Source organism: Dermacentor andersoni, chromosome 9 (assembly GCF_023375885.2).
Source record: "Dermacentor andersoni chromosome 9, qqDerAnde1_hic_scaffold, whole genome shotgun sequence".
In the NCBI taxonomy this organism is placed as follows: domain Eukaryota; kingdom Metazoa; phylum Arthropoda; class Arachnida; order Ixodida; family Ixodidae; genus Dermacentor; species Dermacentor andersoni.
In genome coordinates, this window is record NC_092822.1 from 53,869,153 (window position 1) to 53,884,917 (window position 15,765).

Below are 15,765 nucleotides of genomic sequence, written 5' to 3' on the forward strand. Positions count from 1 at the left end.
GCTTCCCGTCATTTAGAAACCAATGTTGCGTTGGAATCGCATTTTCTTGCGTTGAAAACTGTACGCTGCAAACCTCAACGTTTCAGTTCTCTCGAGAAGTGACTGGCGATAAAGTTGTTAGAAAGGCTGCTGTGAGCACCGCGGAGGCGTTAAGCGCTACGTAAGTTTGCGATTACAATGTGCAGTTGCAATGTACGAATGCACTTCTCTATCTTTCGGCCAAAAGGTAGCATCAATTTTCTGTTGCAAAGTCTGACTGAGAGCACCCAATTCACTATCATGGTACCATCATAATATAATGAACTCCAGTCAGTTCACACCGTTATTATTTTTGTCAAACGAGTGGAGAAGAGCGCCACCACTCGACTGCAAACAGAAAAAAAGAAAAAAAAAGCTACCCTTCTCAAGGATTGCCGTGAGACGTTAATGCGAGCAGTGACCACTTCTTTCGAGCAGCGGCGCTGCATGTTCTTCCTCGAGTACAGGTGGAGGGTGAACAGCGGAACCTTCTAGAATACAAGGGTCAAGAGTGTGGCATGGATCACCTCCAAATATAATTTATAGTGCATGATTATGAAACGGGTGTGCGGAAGTCCCATATATGATTCCTATGACCTATGATGCACGTTCTCTCGTCAGCGAACTCACCGCTAATTTCCTTATTTCCTCCCTTCCTCTCTCTCCCTGTCATCTTTGCTTTCCCTTTTCCCATTCCCCCGGTGTAGGGTGGCCAACCGGACGTTACTCTGGTTAACCTCCCTGCCTTCTGTTTTTCTGTTTCCTTCCTTCCCTTCCTAAGCCGACTGAAGTATGCTCGTCGCCATTGTTGCATGATCCGGATAGTCTGTCCTAACCTATAGCCGTAGAGCGCAAGGACACCTTCTGTCTCTGCTCATCGACCAAGTGTCGCGCGTCGTCTTTTCCAGCATCTTCGTTTTTCTCTGTGTTCCTCGACTGCTGATTGTACATGATTTGCGCCTGGCAGGCGAGAGACAAGACAGCGACGCGGCCCAGCACGAATGGGCTCGCACGCGTCTTTTTGCGACCACAGGAACTCAACGCCTGCACAATAGGCACTGCCTGTGGGACGACGCGTTTTGACCGTTTAAAGCTTGACGGAAGTCAAGCTTGAAACGCTAGTCAATCTTGTCACTAACTTTTCCAAATGTTACGAAGAGGAAGCCCGATGACCAAATGTATTTACAAATGGTTACACCGGGAAAAGTTAGTGGTAATCGCGCAGGCTGCTACAAAGGTCACAGCTCAAGTAGACAGCCTACCACTTCCTCTTCGTCTTCCTCTTGCGCGCACAGTCCGGTCCATATGCACCGTAACAATATTATTAGAAGCAGACCATGCAGGACTCCTCTGACACGCCTCGAAAACGGACACTGAAATGAGGACTCTTGATCGAGCGCTCACAAAACCAACTATCTGATACTCGACATAACCAGCCACGGGTACTCCCATGCCCTCTTCTTAAATCACAGAATGCACGTTCAGTTTCGTTGATGAATATGCTGTCGCGCGCAGGCTTGGGGTGGGGTAACTGTTGATGAGTTGTGTAGCGTTGTACACAACGACTTTTCTTGCGTGCCCGAAGCCGCCTGCACCAAGATGCACTTAAAGTATCGAGCAATATACGATCGGGCTGTTACTTTTTACTCATTTTGCGCCCACATATTCAGGATTACACGATCGAAGTCACTGCAACGGCGAAAAATGCCCTTGTTTGCACTTACGAAGCCATGCGCATGCTCCATGTCTGCAGAGAGAGAGGAGGGAACGCGAGAAAATGAGCGCGTTATCGGTCTCGTAAAGGTTCGTGTTGGCTTGTATACAGCGCGTGCGCAGTCCAGGACCCCCTTATACTTTACTCTTGCGCCGCCTGAGACTTTTCCGGGTGAGCCGAAACGAGCCAACATCCCGCGCCGCCCGAACTTCCCAGAAGCGGTGGTAAGAAGCCTGCAAAGCTGCCGTCGACGTTGTCTAGTTTCCATGGTCCCGAACGATGCCTTGCCACGTCGTTGAAGGTAAGTGCGTCCCACAGCTCTCATTATCCGTGGCATAATTGTGTTGAGCATGCGTAATTAAAAAAACATAAGAAATATTTGTCCTCAGCAGAGACGATCGAAGCGTAAAATTTGTGTTGTTGCCATCGTATTTTCGATGCCGCCTTGGCCGGCCGTGCCTCGTAGAAAGCACCGGAACCAGCAAATCACGCCTTCCCTTTATAAACTTTGTCTCAGGTATGCATTATATTAGACAGGGGTCTAAAACACTATGAGAGGCCTTCGTCCTGCAGTGAATATTAAAGATAGGCTGCTGTTGCAGCTGCTGCTGCTGATGATGATGGTGATATTAGCTTCGTGCCGTGTGTTACGTAAGTACTATGCTATAGCTACGCGGCAGTGATGTTCATATCACTGGCGAAAGGCTCAACGTGTTTGTGCAACACAAAGCACCAAACTAAAATCGTTCTGCTCATAGCATTGTGAACAGATATTTTGCGCGCCGTCACTTTATCGTATCTGTGAGTGGCAAAGAAAATACTGTTGTGCCACAACTTGCAGCTTGTTTCACTGTTCCTTTGCCTGTGAACATGAATTTGGAGCCGCGCAACGTAACGAAACGAAGTTGCACTGGATCCATAGCGTACGTCCCGCAAATTACATAGCTTAATAGCTGAAAGTGAGAACAGTGGGACGGCAATGGTGATTACCGCAGGTGTGAGTAGACGAAATTAACGCTGTTAAACGAGCCAGGACTGCTCAGGGCTAACTAAGGCTGTTGGCTGCTGGAACTGTTTGTTGTGGCTTTTTCTCGGCGTGTCTGTGCCGCTCGATAGCGCTGGTAACAAGTTTCGCAGGGTGTGTGAAATACGGCGGCCGCCTTTCTGTGTGAGAGGAATGTAACAGCGCTTGTGTGCCGTGCACCTGATTTATCAACCCCTCATTGAACCGAACGAATGTTTACATAAACAGTGCTCAAGTTCACTTGATCTACAACGGCACTATACGCATTTGTCATTCCAATGCCCTTACTAGTGGGCAATGTTTCTAAAGCACCATAAAAAATCATCTTAAGCTTCGTCTTCTTTTCTTAGGCTTTGGGCGTCCCAGTTGAAAAAGACAACAGAAATTTATGTCGCAACTACAGAAATTTCTGTTGTACGACAGAAGCTCCTGACGTTGCTGTAGTTGCAAAAGATATTCACTTCTAGCATTACGACAGAAATATTCTGTCGCGAAGGCCAAGAGATCTGAAGTGGCCACAGAAACGTTCTGTCGCGACAACAACAGTTCTGAAGTCGCAACAACAGCTTTCTATCGTGACAGCGATTCTGATGTTACGACAGAAATCCTGACGTCGCAACAGAAACATTCGGTTGTGACGACCAAGACTTCTGAAGTCGCTACAGAAAGATTCTGTCGTGACAAGAAGAGTTTATGAAGTCGCAACAACAACTTTCTATCGCGACAGCGATTCTGACATCGCAGCAAGAACTCTGTCGCGACTCCACATTTTCTCTCGTGGCGTTAGAAATGTGCCACTTTCTGTCGCAATGACATAAGCTCTGACGCCGCAACAGAAGCGCTTTCCTTCGCGACGCTTTAAAATTGTATGCGAGTTTCGCATCGGTGGTGTGCACTGTGCTTTTCTCTTTCGCAATATTCAATCGTGCTTCTCTAAAGCCAGCAACGATGATAGCACCGACACCGGTATTAAAGTCGACATGGCCACTTGTTATAATCTTGCAGTGACGACGGGGGACCAGCAACGCCCTACCGGCCTCCTCAAAATTGGCCGCTGATCAAAACCATACCATCTGCGGGAATGGCAGCGTATCCGTTTTTTTTTATTTGGTAAGATGCGGCACACAGGCCTGTGGACTTACATGTGCTGTTACGCTGACACATTAGTTAATTTCCAAAGAAATATTGCATAACAGTTTGCGAAGCGAAAAAGAAGTTTTGCGTTGTTCCACAAAGTTGCGTGAAAAGCCGTCTCGCTCGGGTCTCAGTATTCAGGCACAACGCTGCCATGAGAAACCAGTATGCTGTCAGAATGAACATTCATGCACAAATGTTTATGTAGCTATTTTACACTGAACACAGGAATTATATGCGCGCTCGAAAAGGTAAAGAGCGAGAGACAACTGCCGGAATTAGCAGTACCAACCCTAAGAGTGTCCCCGGTCACTGTTGTATATTCCTGAATTTCTTATTTATTATGGATATAATAAAGAAAAAGCGACGTTCTAGCACTCCACGATCTACTTATTGATGGTAACAACATTGTTGATCTTCAAGAGGTGCGCCAGTTGACGCGGTGGGGTCAAAGCGCACTTCGGCTCTCAAAATGCAAATGTAAACATCAACGCAGGCACAGATTCTTACTCTTGACGTAGCCAAAATGTACGCGTATGTTTGGCGTGGTGCAGTGGTAAGTTACTGGGTTGGGTATACTGAGGTCGCAAGTTCTAATCCACGGAGGGCAACATTTCTCTTTTCTTTTACTTTTATAGTTTTCTTTATGCACTAACAAATTTACATAGCCCTAAAGAGGTCTCTGTCAATTTTTAATTAAATGTTGATCAAGAACTACAGAACATCCGACTACAGTACGTCAGACAACATAACATCCCAAAACACGACAGACCGAAATTTCCTGTTGCGTTTTTCAACTAGGGTGATTTAACGAGAAACCATAATATTACATACGAGGAGTAATTATCAAGTTTCCTTTTCCTTAGCCGGGTAAACACGTTTAAAGTTGCAAACAAAACAGACGAAAAACAAAGTGTCATACATGAGCGAACTCTCGGCGTAATGTGAATTTCTGCACGCAGGAGGTGTGTGTGTAAATATTATGACATATGTCTAAGAGCAACCACGTTTTCTCCGAATGTCACCCTGAGCGGGATTATTAGACGCTACGAAAGTTGGCTCAGGTCGAAGATGTTGCGTTGAATCATCCGATGGAGGCAAGCATACCTGTCCGACTTGTTGCCTAGGCGTCCGCCAATAAACCCGACGACCGAGATTCATTTAGATGGATCGATAAAAAAATGCCAGGTTGCTGTATCCGACCGTTGACACTTGCGTAACGACGACACGTGGCGAAGGTGCGGTGACCCTTGCCCGCAAGGCATTACCGGTTGTGAACTTACACGCAGGGCATTCGCTCGCGATATGTTTTATTATGTTGCACTCTTGTCCATTCTCACATGTTGCAAGACTTTTGGTGTCCCCTAAAGTTATTCTTTTTTTCTTAGTGCGTTCATATGCGCCTATACGCAATGTATGCAATATTATTTTCTTCTGTGCATTCGTTTATGAAAACTCGCGTAATCGCAATTCCCGCAAGTAATGCTTGTTATTTCTATGTCTTTGTTTTCTTGTTTTTGCATCCACAAACAGAAGGTTGCGATAGTTAAGGTGTATTCTAAGGATTATCGCGCTATGAATGTGTTTATTATGAAGCGCACCTGGGAAACTACCGAAATCACAAACAAAATTTATCCCAAACGGTCAATATAAGTGTGAGTCCACTGCGCGAAGTGCAACACTTTTCATGTTATTAGCTGAGAGACAGGGCAAGCTTGGCCGCGTAAAGGCTCGGCAAGTTTAATGTATTAGCTGCGAACAATAGTAAAAAATCATAAGGTTATACCAAGTTCCTACTGAAATAACAGGTTATCATCTAAACTGCTTCATGCAGCATGGTGAAAAACAAAAAAAGAGAAGTTTTAGCAGTGCAAAAGCAACACAAGTGCGGGCAGGTTATTGGAGGACAGTAAATGTTAGAGGTACACAAAATTACTTTGATATCATTTGTATTGTTTGAAGGACAAACTGACGATCTCTGCAATACCGTCTCAGAGATCAACCACAATTATAATAATTTCCTGTAAATATTACTGCACTAAGCCCTCTAGATCATGTAAGTACAGCCTATCAGCTGTAACTGAGGAAAGGTTTTTTTCGAGAGAGAAGCATTTTTCAAGTTCGTCTTCAGCGGGACTAAAGTTTCATCACTACAAATTGCATGCGAAGTTGCGAAAGATGACGCCGGAGGCAACGCAACAGGAAAACACTCAAAAGAAGGCTTGATGCTCTACCCCACCGTCTGAAAATATCGGTCATATGTAAGAGTTCTCTCCAAGCTTTTCAACCTTAAACGTAGCGTAATCTAGAGGCTGTTTTATTGAACTATGCTAGCGAAACAGTGCGCAGCAAGCAAGACATCTCAGCCGACTCGTTCAAGAATAACAGCGAAATCCACATTGATTTCCATAAATTCTTTAGGAATGTTTGGCGCGTGAAGTTTCACACCTTCACCCACGATACAAATGCGCTGATGCGAAGGGCATTTGCATTCGCGCAACCATGTCGCGGGGCGCGTTTCTTACAGGATGCAGACGCACGTGATCTGGCGCGAGAGCTTGGGGTGCGTGATGCTGTGATGCAGCACCCGGGAAGTACAGCCCTCCCCCACTCCCGTCGCCCTCTCCACCACATGGCGGCTGGGGGAGAGTGTGCCAACGGTATCAAGCGACGGCAGTTGCCTTCCACGCCGCCGCTGCTCCCACCTCTGGAGACAACACATATAGGGCAAATACATATGCCATATACACATATGTCACATATGGCTCGCATATGACATATGCGAGTCAAATGTTATGCGACTATTAAACTACTGCTACAGATGTAGTAGTTATCGGCTATGTTCACTACGGCATTGCGCAGTGAAGGAACAAGTGCTACCCGAATATCCTCACTACGACATATATGCGTCTTCAAACGCATCACTCCTTTAATTAAGCGAGCAGCTTTCTTGCAGCGTCCTGATATTAAGTTACTTACAATCGTCTTCGATGGTATGTGCACAAATGTTATTATATATAATTTTTTTTGTAATTTACAACATTTTATCCTATTCTTTCCATGCATCGTTGCTATCCTCTACAATTCGAGGTTTGTTCAATGTTTATAATCAAATTGAAAGAATCTGCTGGAGGTTTGGTGCAACTCAACTGCATTCTATACCTACGCTTTGCAAGGATGTAATAAAACATGCTTCGAATTCTCAAATTGGCCGGCTAGTTGTTGCGGCAATTTGAATAATTGTGAGCGCTGGGGTATTACGTGAACTTAAAAATGAAGCACGCCTAATTTCCTGTGAAGTCCCCTGCCTTTCCGTGTTACGTTTATGAGACGACGACGAAGTGTTTCTATCATAGAACGCTTGTATCTTTGTCTCGCTTTGTTTCTTTCCAAACTGTGGGAGCTGCCGCTCCCGTGTTGCGGTAATGGACGAAGAAGCCCTCGAAGACCTTCCTGGAGCCAAGCCATCACGTGGGGTCACGTCCAGGAAACGTGGCAATGCGTCAAGTGACACGGACAGCGAGGCAACCGAGTTGTACTCGGACGGCGTCGACTCGTCGGACGACGATTTCACGCTTGTCATGAGCCGAACCACAAAAAGAAGACTGCTACGGAGGTCATCGTCACCAAGTGTCTCCACCGTGAAGACAACACAACAGCGCTGGCCGTACACTATGCTCTTCATGCCTGTGGACCCAGTGTCAAATCTGCGACTCCTAAACAGGCAAGTCCTTTCTGCGTTTCTTGAGGGAATCGCGCCAAACGAGATAAAGGACGTGAGAATAAACGCACGGAAGAATGTCCTTGCAGTAGATGTTCTACACCGTAGGGCACTGCAAAACCTGCGGCACGTAACGGAGATCGACAAAGCGCAAGTGCGATCCATGATTCCTACTGGCTGCAGTGGCACTATCGGCGTCATTTATGATGTCGATATTTCTATACCAAGCGACGACTTACCGATATTAATAAAGCCAACTACAGAAGGCACTCTTATCACGCACATCGCAAGACTTGGCAACACCCGTTGCCTGAAGCTGTGGTTTGATGGAGACAGCCTTCCCTCACACGTCAAAGTTGGCCACGTCCGCCATGCAGTCCGCCCATACGTACCGAAGCCCCTGCAATGCTACAAATGCCGCAAGATGGGGCACGTAAAAGGTGTCTGTAGGAATAACCTCGTGTGCCCACGTTGCGCCGAATTTCATTCAGCAGATGCCTGTCGCGCAACTGTGTTAAAGTGCCCTAACTGCCATGGTACTCATGAGGCCTCATCGAATGATTGCCCGCGGGTGAGGAACGAGCGAGCAATACTTAAACGTATGGTACGGGACCATTCAACACACAGAGAGGCTGCCGCTACTCTCAGGCGACGACGACATCGGCACCGAAGAGCAGCACGAAGAGTCACGCCTACTGAAAGATATACACCATCTTCCGGCAAAGCGGCTACCGTATCAACGCCAACTTCCACAAAGAGCGACAGTGCGAAAACAAAGACTGGAGCAACACTCTCGCCCCCTGAAGAGTGGCCTACACTTCCACGAACACAACCTGCCTCGGAGTCACATCAAAATGCGCCGCCCTCAATATCCCCACGAAGCGCGGATGGGCCGACGACTGAGGATCGCCAAGTCATAGTGATGCTGAAGTCACTTATGGACGCCATGCGCATTCTACTGAGCAGCATGAAAACCCCGTCGGCACAGAGCGCACTGCAGGTGCTGGACACCTTGAGTCCGGTGCTTGCGGCTCTAGGGTAAAACTACGGCCCGAGAGACGCCGTCGTTTCAAGAGGAAGTCAAGAATGCATCTGTCCTTCAGTGGAACGCCAGAGGGCTTAAGTCACGCATGCCCGACTTTAGACAGTTTGTCTTTACGCACCAGTTCCCCATTATCATGATTTGCGAGCCCAACCTGTCAGCTCCTATCAGACTGTCCGGGTATGAGTGCTTTATGTCCTCTACCCACGGAGAGTGCAGCAAGGTTGTTGTGTTTATACGCCGTGACTTGACTTATGTACATCACCCAGTGCCTCCTGACGAAGCAAATCAATACGTTTGCTTAACAGTGAAAAAGAAAACGCTCACGTTCACAATACTTGGAGCCTATTTATCTCCAGCAAGCCGTCTAGATTGTGAGCGCCTACGGGGAATTTTAACATCGACTCCACAGCCGTGGGTGCTCACTGGTGACTTTAACGCCCACCATTACTTATGGGGAAGCTCCAAAGTTAATTCTAGAGGCAGAGCGTTGGTGTCCTTTGCCTCTGAAAACGAATTTTGCTTGTCAAATGATGGAAGCCCTACTTATCTGCGTGGATCAGCGTATAGCAGCTGCTTGGACTTAACCTTCGTTTCACGTTCGCTTTCGAGAAGAGTGCACTGGTTTTCGGATTTAGAAACACGGGGCAGCGACCACATCCCAACCTATTTGAAGATCGAAGGTTTGACTAGCTCCAAGTCCTCCAGAACCATCCAGTGCACCGATTGGCCTAAATACAAAATAATAATGGAAGACTGTTGTCCTGACGGCACCTCGTGTAACCTACAGGGCGCGATAAAGGATGCCATACAAACGACCACGCATTTGCTTTCGAGGAGTTCTTCCCGCACCGATTTCGACATCGAACTAGCAAAACTTCGAGCAATTCGCCGTCGTGCGGAGCGAAGATACAGACGCACGAAGTCCAATCATGACTTGAGATTGGCTAGACGAACACAGAAGAAAATACAGCGTCAAATGAACAAGCTGGCTTCGCGACAATGGGTATCCTTTTGCGAGTCCCTGGATCCGCGAAAGCCATTGTCGCTTATATGGAGGACTGTTCGTGGACTTCGCACCACCTCTGGTCAGCGCCACCCGTTTAAATCTCTGGCACTTTATCTACAATGTAGTGATATTGACGTCGCTGAATCTTTCTGCAGAAAGATTGCTGGCGAGGCAAATTCCGATGGAACGGGTACGGGAACGCTCGACCACCCACTGTTTTCACGCGATCCCCGCATGGAATGCCCTTTTTCTATGGAAGAACTAGAAGCTGCGCTGGCTTTGTGCAGGCGTTCTTCAGCGCCAGGACCTGACGGCATTACATACCGTGCCCTGTGTAACCTAGGAGACCAAGCTCGGAAGGCACTCTTGCTCCTGTACGACGACTCCTGGCAGACGGGTACAGTTCCACAAGAGTGGAAGTCAACTCGCCTCATTCCACTTCTCAAAGCTGGCAAGTCACCTTTGGACATTTCCTCATACCGTCCGATCGCACTAGCCAGCTGTGTCGGAAAAACAATGGAAAGAATGATTTTAACACGTCTGGAATGGTACTTAGAATACTATGAAATTTATCCAGATGCTATGGCCGGATTCAGACGGGGCCATTCGTCAACAGACAGTGTTGTTGACTTGATAACCTATGTGCAACACCAAAAGGCCTGTAAGCGACTATCTGCTGCTCTGTTTCTAGATGTTAAAGGAGCTTATGATAATGTCACCCATGAAGCCATCCTTAGCACGTTAGAAGCCGTCGGACTTGGTGGTAAGATGTATATGTGGGTGTGTAACTACTTACAGAGGAGACCATTCTACGTGCACACAGAAAATGGCCCGACATCCGAGCATTACGGTAGCCGAGGAGTCCCTCAAGGAGGAGTGCTTAGCCCGACTCTTTTCAATCTCACCCTCAGTGGATTAGTTTACAGCCTGCCAAGCACGGTAGGACTTTCCATCTATGCGGACGACATCTGCATTTGGGCATCAGGTGTGACACGACTTCAGCTTCGCGCTCGGCTTCAGAAGGCAGCCACAATGACATCTTGCTACCTTCGTGAACAAGGACTTGAAATTTCGTGCGGAAAGTGCGCAATGGTGGCATTCACGAGGAAGCCAATGTCTGGTTACGGCGTATCTATTAACGGACAACTTATACCATACAGCAGAAGTCACAGATTCTTGGGAGTCATAATTGACAGAGACCTGTCTTGGACTCCACACGTCAATTACGTGAAAAAGCGGCTGACTGCTATCTGTCACCTGTTCAGGTTCCTTACAGGAAAAAGTTGGGGAGTATTTATACAGGCTATGTTACAGCTTTACATGGCGTTGTTCGTTGGATTCCTGCGATACAGCCTGCCTGCAATATCCAACACCTGCAAGACTAACCTGCGTACTATTCAGAGTATTCAAGCCCAAGCCCTTAAGATATGTCTTGGCTTACCACGCAGTGCATCAACGGCTGAAACCATTGCCCTTGCGCAGGATAACCCAATCACGACGCACATTACCGTTGAGACAATGCGTATGCATCTCAGGCATTATGCTAGGACCCCTTCCCACCACTTGGCGAGCCTCACTGCTGCAAGGCCCTGCTCGACATTTATCAGTATTGTCAGTGCACATCGTGCGTCGTTTACTTCAGGGTACGCACCTGCGGCCAAGCCAGCGTTTCCTCCGTGGTGTTTGAGCCGTCCACAAGTACATCTAATGATTCCGGGACTACAGAAGAAGACAGATCTACCGGCCCCTGCTCTAAAACAGCTGAGCTTACTTCTGCACGAAAAGTACAGCAGCCACGTGCACATCTATACCGATGGATCGACTACGTCGTGCAGTTCTTCTGGTGCCGTGGCTATACCAACGCGAGGAATGACACTGCGGTTCAAGACATCGCATGTCACGACCTCAACGGCGGCAGAACTAACGGCCCTGCGTCGAGCACTGGAATTTATTGATTCTGAAAGACCTAGAAAATGGGCTGTGTTCTGCGATTCAAAACCAGCACTACAGGGCACGCAGTCAGTTCTCCGACACGGATGTCATGACCAATTGACATACGAAGTTGTGAAACTTTACCATGATGTCCAACAAAAAGGTCACGAGGTCGTTTTTCAATGGATACCTGGTCACTGTGGAATCAGTGGCAATGATTCCGCCGATAACGCTGCTCGCACAGCACATCAAGGAGAGCACAGCGTTTCAATTCCGCTTTCGAGGACTGATGCTGCAAAGCAGCTTCGACACCTGGCACGCAGTCTCACAGTGACCGAGTGGAACTCACCAAACTTACGACTCACGCGACTGCATCGACTAAACCCCTCCCTGCAACTCCGACCTCCACTCGGACTTCCTCGACGTGAAGCTACGCTTCTCTGTCGCCTTTGGTTAGGAGTGGCCTTCACAAAGGCATACTCTACATTAATTGGAATGGCTGACAGTGCAGCTTGCGAGGTTTGTGATACCGAAGAAAACATCGACCACCTGCTGTGCCACTGTCCAAGATATGCCTCAGAGAGACAAGAACTTGCCAAAGCTTTCCAAAAACTGGACAATCGGCCGCTTTCTGTGCAGGTGCTGCTAGGACACCGCCCCCATCGCCCGTCGGCCCATAAAGCGGTGAAGGCGCTTTTGTGTTTCTTAAGGACGACGGGTTTGTGCGACCATCTGTGACTATTAACGCGATTTCTGTAAGACCACACGCGTCAGCGAACTCGCCGCAATTTCCTTCTTTCCTTCCCTCCTCTCTCTCCCTGTGATCTTTGTTTTCCCCTTTCCCATTCCCCCGGTGTAGGGTAGCCAACCGGACGTTATTCTGGTTAACCTCCCTGCCTTCTACTTTTCTCTTTCCTCCTCCTATACCCAGATATAAGATACGTGCTTCATCGCCCGAAACTGTTGCGGCCGTCAAGAACGGACTCCCCTATTGGTCATTCCCCGTCACGTAATGACAGCCGCTGCGGCGTATGGTTCACTCACGCGCATGGGTTTGTTAACGGGCATACGCATGCGTGTTTCGTGTACCGTCATTGCGTACTTCCTGCATTTTGTGCCGGAGGAAACACACAAGGCACCGCGATAGATACGTTATCCAGCCTTACCCAATTCTTCCTTCATGTACTCTTTTTCTTTTTTTGGCGTGTGGCGTTTGCAGACTTACGCGTGTGGGAGGCATGTGCCAATTAGCGCGCCTGCCCGTTGTACCCTGGGTTACAGTCCTCTTTGGAAAATCGGAACCGTCCAGTGTACACGCACTCGCCAGCGCGACTATCCGTTTGTACAACCGAGGCGCTTTGCTAGCAGGCATCCACCAATTACGCAGGGAAGCTCGTTAGGCCAGCCGGCATCGGTACGCGAACGCCTCTGGACAAGCTCATTGCCAGGAAGCAATTAACTTGAGCCCCTTTCGAGAAGATAATGAAATTCCCCGCGAAGCCACTTGCCCTTCTTCCTATTCCTGGAATCCGCTGCAGCGTTAAACCTGGATCGCCGGTCTACGCTCTTGGTTCCATCATTCAATGTTTTGAAATAACGCAAGGCTAACGAACATCTAGCCAGGAGGCTATCCTTGAAACAAGTAAACCACCCTAGTTTATACCATGGTGAGAAAATGAGGTAATCTACTATACTTCAGAGATGGAGATTCGAACAGACAGAAGACAGCAAAACTAAGAAATGGCGTGTGACTTTTCTGAAGTCAATCAATCCACCAAACGTTTATTTCAGGTTTTCTGTACAACAAGCTCAGGAGGGCGACATAAAATCAATGTCGAACAACTGCTTGATGGGTCTCAGCAACCATACATATCGACAGTGAGCACAACAGTAGTAGTAACATAAAATTAGAAATCACAATATCATTTTAGTACACATCGTAATCAATCACTGCACAGATTTGTTTAACAAGTGATCAACTTGTCATGCGCAGCAACTAGTAAAAAAATATCAGAAATGAGTTCTTAGCAAATACAGACACGAATAAAAAGATTAGATATAGACTCATTTTCATGAATTTAATTTCATTTGTTTAGTCTCACCGGCGCGTGGGAGCTACATTAAAGGGAAGGGGGCATACGGCAATGTATACACAAACGCAATACATAAACACACATACATACAACATATATATATATATATATATATATATATATATATATATATATATATATATATATATATATAATTACACTAAATATACTATTTCAACATGGTAAGGAGCCATTATTGCAAATAAAATTTGAATATTCACAGGTGGCTAAGCAGTCAGTTCAGCACACGAAATTTTTATAGCGAACAGAAGACTACGACATGACATGAAACAGGCGTTGCCGACGCAAAATTGAGTTGATCACTATCAAACCACATCATTTATTTATTTATGTATTTATTTATTTATTTATTTATTTATTTATTTATTTATTTATTTACGGTCACTTATAGCCCTTACACATGGCTATTACAAGAGTGACAGTGACAAGAACTTTATTAAGAGTGTCCTGAGAAACTTGATTGGGGGAACCGAAGGTTCCCCGATCAAGTTGGTGGCTCCGCCCACGACGGGACAGGGAGATGGTGACTCTCCGCGACGTCGCGGGCCCTCTGGACGGCCTGTAGTTGGTTTGGAAAATCCGAGCTCTTCAGCAAGGCGTCCCACTTAGACTGGTTATGAAAGTCGGAGCCCGCGTTGTACGGGCACAGCCAGATCGTGTGGTCGAAGGAGTGGTATAGAAATGTAGAACAATAAGCAGTCTGGAAACAACCATATCAGCTTTTGTGTTTTTGCATTCACATCTAACAGGTGAAGGGGCAAATAAATAGCACTAAATATTATACAAACGAATTATTAGTAAAAAACGCACCTGGTCACGTATAGGCTTTACATCACATTAGCTTTTTTTGTTTGTGAAAACAATAATAACTTCGAACAACTAAGGGTACGAGTCTTGCAATGCTCGAAATAAATGTCATCTCTGGATTCTGCGCGCTTGGACATACATGTGAACCTATAATCATAATAATAAAAAAAGGTCCAACAGGAAAGACATGAACCTCAGACGGTATAAGCAGATCTCTGAATCTTACAAAGCGTTTGCAGTACGATGTATTTTATTTTCTAGGGCATCAAATTTGTTGACATTTGAAATTGTATTCCTGTAAACAATGACGCAGTAGCTAAGTGAAGAATAGACAGCAGCATAGTACTAATTCATTTTTTTTTTACTTTCATAGGGGTCATTTTAGTGTCGTATATTTGTGTTGGGGTACTATTCCTACAGTGCGAGAAAGGGAAAGGGCGACGGCTGATATGTAATCGTCCCGCGTCATAGTGGTCTGGAATAGTAAGCCAAGGGACCTAAATTTATGGATATATACTATTATGTTAGGACCTAGGTAGATTGATGGCGGACTTAAGAAATGTCTACTTTCGGGTAGAAAAGTACGGCAGCAGTGTATCGGCGTATTTATTTTAGTAAACCATCAGACATCCATTTTCCTAAAGTTAGTAAGACTTAATTTGCCGTGCGGGTAATAATGCAGCATAAATCGATGAAATGGAAAGGCTCGTATTATCGGTGTATAATATATATATATATATATATATTGGCTGCCTAATATTATTAGGAATATCATTTATGTCGATCTTAAATAGGAGTAGTCCTAACATACTGCCCAGCCAACGTCGTTTGGTTATATGCAGGGTATCGGAGGAAATGCCGTTTATCTGTTTATGGATCGTTTATCCATCGAAAGCCTGCGTAAGATATAAAAGACAAAGCTTGTCCACAGGTGCCGTAGTGTTGAAGAGTTGATAAAATATCTGCTGATTAGTTGTATGGAAGGCCCTGGTGAAATGAACGAATATATTAAGTGCAAAGAGTTCGTTCGCAGAGTAGTGCAGTATGTACTCTTTTTCAACGAGGAAGGCATCTTCGGTACTTGTGATTGATGTGAAGCCATATTTACATGGAGTTATGATTCAGTGGTTTCGAAAGAACTCGCTAAGACGGAGAAATACTAAACGTTCCAGACCTTTAGAGATGTACGGCAATAACCACATTGCTCGATATTGCCTAGGCCGTTCTTGTCCTCTCTTTTTGTATAAAAG